This window comes from Myotis lucifugus, unplaced genomic scaffold (assembly GCF_000147115.1).
Source record: "Myotis lucifugus unplaced genomic scaffold, Myoluc2.0 scaffold_263, whole genome shotgun sequence".
NCBI classification, from domain to species: Eukaryota; Metazoa; Chordata; class Mammalia; order Chiroptera; family Vespertilionidae; genus Myotis; species Myotis lucifugus.
In genome coordinates, this window is record NW_005871311.1 from 513,761 (window position 1) to 521,570 (window position 7,810).

General features: G+C 40.8%; 1 non-coding gene across 1 annotated transcript; it reads right to left on the minus strand.

The window, feature by feature from the left end:
* Nucleotides 1-2,307: 2,307 nt before the first annotated feature.
* On the minus strand, nt 2,308-2,414 carry LOC111828010. Its single transcript, XR_002831765.1, has one exon. It is a non-coding gene; the product is annotated as a U6 spliceosomal RNA (small nuclear RNA).
* Between the last annotated feature and the right edge of the window lie 5,396 nt (nt 2,415-7,810).

Here is a 7,810-nt window from a genome sequence, read left to right on the forward strand (position 1 = left end):
GGAGAGAGAGAGAGAGAGAAAGAGAGAGAGAGAGAGAGAGGTAAAGAGCTATGCCATTCCCTCTGTTCACTGCTACATTCCCACTGAACAATACATCACATTCTAGCCTTCTCTTCTCCCCCAACCCCCAACCCCCTCCTCCTTATTCTTTACATTCAGGAAAACATTTTTCCCTGACTTTAAATTCCTATGCAGTTATTGTACCCTTGTTGACATTTCACTGTTACACCCACATACCCAAAAGGATAATTATGAAAATATAATGTGAGAAAAGAGAAACATCATCATTTTAATTGGTAAGGATTAATCAAATTATAAAAATTAATCATATTAACCTCAATGAACTGTTTCAGAATCTCACCTCCAAAGTTGATATAAAGGTAACCCGAGCTCTCCTGTGAGGGCTATTTATATCCATTAATTGTTACAATACAAGATGCTCTGGGTCTCAGCTGGCTGCCATTTCTTCTGTGTTTGAAATGTGCTTTTCAGCAGAGATCGGAGGACACCGTTGGGACTCATTTGAGTCTGACTTTCACATTAATTTTGCTGCGCTGTGAAGAGCAAAGACAAAATCAATGTCCATCAGTGATTATTCAAGGTAAAATATCTAGTGATATTGAGTACCAATGGCAGCAGCAGGCATAAAATTTACTTAAGATTTGTTGAGTTGACAGCCATTTATTTCAGTCCTGCTTCATTTTTCATGTTGCACATATCGTTGTTTTATTTTTTTTTAGGAAAATAAAAACAATTATAAGAAAAAAAATAAATTCTACTTACTCAATTGGCCAGAAACCAGATCTATTTCAGAATGGTAGAGAAGAATTAAAGTTGTAGGATTTTACAAACCTAAGTAAGAATAATATCTTTCCAACTGGCAGAAGCAAGATATTTCACAGTGCATATTGACACAAAACCGTGTGACTCAATTAAATTTTCATAATGAAGGGTCTTTGTAACTCGTGCCTGAACTTAAAAAAACGAAGAGCCTTGAGCTTATTTCTTGGGCTCTGAATAAATATTCTTAAGTTTAACACATGCTTATGGCAAAAGAGAAATAATACATCTGAGCTGACAATTTTGTTTCAACTATATGCTGAAATCCAAATATGCTCTCAATGATACTAGTAGTATGCTTTTGAAGAAATTACAAACAAACAACAATAGCAAGTGAATAGTAAACCCTCTATTTTACCATGCCTGAGGCTCCAGCCCAACTTTGTGGTCAGATAGTAGCATGAGAAGAGATGTGGGAGGGAAGGAAGGTCTCTCTAATGGGTCCATGCTGGGGCCACAAGCCACTTGGCAGATACTCTTTCTCATCAAATTGAGTTGGCCATGCTAGGTAGACACACACACCATTTCCACTCTTTCCTTCTGGACTATTGCTCCCACGTTCAATGTGGTTGAACAGAAAAGACAAGGAAAACAGTTAGGTATCAGGCTTTTCTTTGTATTTCTCACAGTAAACAGTGTGAGCTGCCTATGTCTCCATTGGTTATTTTGCCACAGTGTGCTCAATACTTGGCATCTCTCATGGGGATTATCTTCCAAAATATTATCTTCTGAGATATAGCCTTCAAAAATTAGCTTTCATTTTTGGCTCTGCTGCATTTTGTCATTTCACATGTGAACTTGAGAATTTAGCCCTGAGAGATAGCTTCATTCACATGGCTGTAATTAAGGACAGACCTTCCAGTCTCTGCATGTTTCTTAGAGAACATTTGGACCCGAGGACGGAAGTTGTTGCCTAGTAAATTCCTCTCTTCCTGGGTAAGGCAAGGGTGAGGGCTTAAAGGTATGAGATGAACAGCCTAGATCTATTTAAGAAAGTTTTATTCTACACACTGAATCCTATCCATTTCATTTCCAGTAAATATATTTCTACCCTCTGTGCTTTGTTGTCAATTAGGGCATAGGACAAGTTTATTTTTTTCATTTGGTTTTTTTATGCCTCACACCTGGGATAAAGGGTAGGCTCCATAAACATGTGTTGTCAAGAAGTATGAGCCAAGAGGAGGCAGCCCATGTTTGGGAATTCAGATCTCAGTTTTGTTGCTCATTATTCTCATAACCTTGCCAATCTGCGTCAGCAGCTTTGGTTTTCATTATATGTAGAATGAGGGGTATAACTATTTGTGCCCCAACGAGGATCACTATTCAAATTTTTTTTTGCATTAGTTTTGCCTGTCCTTGGACAATATAAATGGAATCATAGAGTAACTACTTCTTTGTTTCTGATTTTTTTCTCAAAATAAATTTTGCTAATGTATCAATAATTTGCTACTTGATATTTCCAGTACCAAAAATATGGAACACTTCACACATTTGCGTGTCATCTTTGCACAGGGGCCATGTTAATCTTCTCTATATTGTTCCAATTTTAGTATATGTACTGCTGAAGCAAGCACACCATCTTAAATTTTTTACACGTGTTTATCATATCTATCCATATGTATCCCACACCGCACACAAATAAACATACATAAGATTAATATTTTCCAAGTGTCTGTAACATATCTGTGATCTACCTCAACAGAAAAGTTCAGTTTATTTTTGATCCTTTAATTCTTTCTTTTTTCCTTAGATGTCTGTTCAGTTTATTTTTGATCCTTTAATTCTTTCTTTTTTCCTTAGATGTCTGTTCATTATGCCATACAAAGTAAAAGAAAATCAGTACTAAAATATGGACTCCTGTAAAGTAGAGAGTTGGGCATAGTAGAGCCTGAAGGAATAGTATTGTCACGGCGTTTATCTATGTACTAGAGGCCCGGTGCATGGATTCGTACACCGGTGGGGTCCCTCAGCCTGGCCTGTGGGGATCAGGCTGAAACTGGCTTTCTGACATCCCCCAGGGGATCCCGGATTGTGAGAGGTGCAGGCCAGGCCGAGGGACCCCACCGGTGCAAGATCAGGGCAGGGAAGGGACCGTGGGAAAGCTCCAGGGAGTGTCTGGCCTGTCTCGCCCAGTCCCAATCAGCCGGACCCCAGCAGCAAGATAACCTACTGGTCGGAGAGTCTACCCCCTGGTGGTCAGTACACGTCATAGCAACTGGTCGAACGGCTGAACGGTTGGACACTTAGCATATTAGGCTTTTATTATACAGTATTATTACTGTCATTCTCTCTATTGCCTCCCACCATCTACCCCCACATCTTTCCAAAGCTGTGGAATTGGTGCAGTCACCACCTGTGAAAAGTATAAGCTCCAAGCAGAGGCTGGTGATGCCAAGAGAAGTTTCCCAGTTTCCACTTAGAAAAATAGAAAATGACATTGTTAATTGGAGAATGGATATCTAGAGAGTTGTGCCAATATTCCCTTATCTAACCAGCTTTTCAAAATTGAACACAGTCACTGGAACCACTGGATCAGATACCATCCCTTTTCACATTGTGGGGGAGAGAATTTCAGGACTTCTCAGTCTGTCTCTGGTCAGTACAGATTATATCCAATTTAAAAGAAGGTGAAGCCAACAGCGTTAGTTTCATTCCACTTTATTGGGATATATGAGAATTCCATTATGACAAAATATTTTTCATCTAGAAATTTTCATCACACTCAGTGCTGAGTTAATCAGCTCATAGACAAAGCAGTTAGTTACTGCAAGTCTCTAAGATGAAAGGTGCTATAAAAAAGTATAATTATAATAATTAGAATCATAATATTAATGATAGTGGAATTAACACCTCGACCTCCATCTTCCTCTAATCAAAATCTGAGCACCATTCCTGAAGATACAGCTGAAAAAGTCTTTTCTACACCTTGTCCTTCTCAAAAGCAATTAATTTCCACATAAGAAAGTATTATTAGAATTCAAAATAGTTTGAAAATACGATATTACTTTCTAAGGATGTTCTGGCCAATTATTCAAAATAACTCTTGAAACTTAGCAATGACATCATCCTACTTACTATTCCATAGAGATAGGAGGTAAATGGTAGGCACTTCATTTGGGTTTTCTTAATGAATAAGTGAACCAACAATGATATAAGTTTTGAGTGCTTACTACACAATGGTATTTAAGTACCTAAAATGTTTGCTACTCATCATAGCACATTGGGAAAGTAAATATTAAAATATATTATAAAAGAAAAATAAACAGAACTTAATTCTGCTCAGAAGAAACCATTTGTTACATAACATGATCACTCATTTCCTTCTAGTCTTTTTTCTAAGCATATTAAAAGTAATAATAATGATAACTGTGATTATACTCAGTAATACAATTTTATGTACTACTTATTCCAGTTAACCAGTTTTCAGTTGTTACCTTATCTCTTTGGATTGTAAAGACCAGAAACTAATTCAGTTCACTTAAAGGAAATCAACCAACCAAAACAACAACAACAAAAAACAATGAAGAAGGTTGTGCATTCTCGAATGGCCACTATGGCCTAGATTTGGAACTGAGAGCTGTTAAAGGTTGAGGCAGCTCTGGTCAGTTTTTCTCCATCTTAACTTTGTTCTATGGCCTCTCTCTTTCCTGTGACTCTTCCTTCTTCCCTTTATCACCTGGATCATCCTTGCCATGGTCTCTAGAAAAAGCTTCAGAAGAAGCCTGTCTGGTTGGCATAATTATTTACCACTGTCCTAACTGAGCAGGAGGGACAGGCCACTTGCGTGTCATCCCTTAGGCCAGTGGTCGGCAAACCGCGGCTCGCGAGCCACATGCTGCTCTTTGGCCCCTTCAGTGTGGCTCTTCCACAAAACACCGGCTCTTCCACAAAACGTACAGTGCGATTGAAGCACGTACAGTGCGATTGAAACTTCGTGGCCCATGCGCAGAAGTCGGTGTTTTGTGGAAGAGCCACACTGAAGGGGCCAAAGAGCTGCATTTGGCTCGCGAGCCGCGGTTTGCCGACCATGGCCTTAGGCTATCACCTTACCTGTGACCCTCCTCTGATTGTGTCCAGTTTATTGGCCATGTGCCTTTTAAATGGTGGGATGCAATATTGGAGTCCACGATAAAAATTCTCACCACCATTGGCATGAAAGTGAGCCTTCTACAATCCGCAGGAGTTGAGAAGGAAACAGTAAGACACGTCTACATTTGCATGTGGGATATAGATCTAAGGAGAGAGCAAACTTCTGAGAGGCATTTTCTGTGCATTATTAGCATTTATTCAATTCTGACCTTTGAGCTGTGGGCTGACTTTTCCGGGCATGAAGGTGCCAGCAGGGCTGCTAAATAACAGGCAGGCTTTTCTCCTGTTCCCTTCACTCTCCGGATAACTCATGAAGCACTCTCTTGTTTGATCAATTCTTTTTCCCTAGGAAGGAAGAAGCCCACAGAGCTTGCCTCAGCAAGACTTCCCGGAGGCTCCGAATGAATATCTAGTGGCTCCCTACACACGCACTAGTCTGGAGAAATGTAACCCGAGTCAAAAAAAGCTCTGAGCTGCCAGGGCAGCTTTCCTCTGGGGTCACATTTTTAAATTGTATTCTGGTGGGACACATGTACCAGGCTTTCAGGACATGTCTCAGAAGGCAAATGAGCTTCTTCATTTGTTGTTTTATAAAATAAATTTATTCATGTGTTTGTTTTTAGGTTCTTCTCCATTCATTAAATATGTTTATTTCTTTAGCAACTACTATGTGCAGGAAACTATGCCAGATGCTTGGAGTATAAGTGTGAACTGAAAAATCGTAGTTCCTTCTCTGATGAAATTTACATTACAGATACGCACACGGGCACACACACGGGCACTCACAAAGAGAGAGAGTGAGAGAGGTTGAATAGGTATCGATTGTGCTTAGTACTTTGAAGGAAACAAAAAGGTACAGATATAAGACTATTGAGAGGTACTTTAGATAGGATGGTCAGAGAATGATGCCACATTGAGGCTGAAGGGTAAAAAGAAGAAACCACAAAGTTCAGAATATTTTCTTAGAATATATTTTTCTTGATTTCAGAGAGGAAGGGGAAGGGAGAGAGATAGAAACATCAATGATGAGAGATAATCATTGATCAGCTGCCTCCTGCACGTCCCACACTGGGGATCGAGCCCACAACCCGGGCATGTGCCCAGATTGGGAATCGAACTGTGACCTTCTGGTTCACAGGTCGACACTCAATCACTGAGCCATGCCAGCTGGGCAAAGATCAGAGTATTTGTTGTCTAGGGCTGCTGTAACAAAATACCACAAATTGGGTGGCTTGGATCAACAGAAATCTATTGTCTCAGAGTTCTGAAGGCCAGAAGTCTAAAATCAAGGTGTGGGCTGGGCCACACTCTCTCTGAAGGCACTAGGAAAGGAGGGAAGGGTCTGTTCAGGCTTCCTGGCTTTCAGTGGTCTCAGGCAGTCCCTGGCCTGTAGATGGCCATGTTCTCTCTCTATCCTGTCACAATGTCTTCTCTCTGTGTGTCTGTCTCTATGTCCAAATTTCCTTTTTTAAAAAATAAGGACATAAGTCATATTGGATAAGGGCCTATCATATGACCTCATTTTAATTTGATTACCTCTCTAAAGACCCCATTTCCAAATAAGGTCACTTTTTGAGGCACTGGGGTTATGACTTCAACATATCTTTTTGGGGGGAGAGGGGCGGCAATTCAACTCTTAACAATTAGGAGAGAGAGTGGTATAGGCAGAAGAAACACATGTTCAAATCCCTGAGCCAGAATGGAGCTTGGGGAGCTGGAGGGACAGAAGGCTGGTGGGCAGGGGAGAAGCGTGGCAGGAGGAGACCCAAGGAGGGAACTCTTTGGCAACTGCAAAAACATCAATATGGATCATTCATCCATTTTTGCTGCTTACATCTGCTGCAGTAGCTCTCAGGGGGATACACAGAGATGGCTAAGTTTTGTCTTTTCATCTCTGCAGTTCATGGAGTGCAGCTAGGGACAGGAGGTCCCCAACTGGTCACGGTAGTTGCCAACTTAGATAGAAAATTTAATTTTTCTTACAGACGTCAAATTGCCACTTTAGTGTCCCCTGGCTGGACCAGGAACCACAGGAGCCATCCTGTGAATCACCTCCAAATGAAACTGTGAAAGACAGCAGGACGTGGACTTTGCACCATGTCAGAGAGGGATGCCACATGGCTTCCTCTAGGGATCGCACCGCTCGCTGACTGCTGGATCTGCATGGAGAGCGCTGGGTATTGAGTGCAGTGGGAGGGGCCATGGACGAGGTGGAAATGAACATTGTGGAATTATGATCTCACTTCAGTCAAATTGTTCTGGGCTTAGGATATTTAAGAACTTGGACTTGAGGTCACTTCTGCCTTCATTTTGTCCACCCTCCCTCCCCAGGGCTTTTCCTATGAAAAAATGCATTTGCATGACTGTATTTATCTTCTTGATGGTGTTATTTCTATTTCCTCTACCCTGTCTTAATCCACTCGCACATATGGGAGTTTATATTTCTTATTTTATCTCACACACTTAAGCCCTTGGCCAGATTCCTTCTCACTATAGTGATTAAATGGAACTTATTTTTTTATATTTTTGAATTTCACGTATACATTGGCCCTCTAATCCTTAAACACCTTGCGCAGCAAGTAGCTTGACTACATTTCAATGATAAGGAAGCTGAAGTGTAGAGAATTGAAGTGGTAATAAGACAGTGGCTGTAGGTCTGGCGTTAATATCATGCGCTGGGAGCTGCCTGCCTATGTTCAAATCCCAGGCCGTGTGACCATGAGCTTGTTATTAAACCTCTGTGAGTCTCAGTTTTCTTATCTATAAAATGAGGGCGGTGATAATACGTACCTCACAGAGCTGATATAAACATTAAATGAGCAAATATGTGTGAAGGTCTTAGCTCAGTGAGTGGCACATAGTATGAACTAAGTGCTAGTTG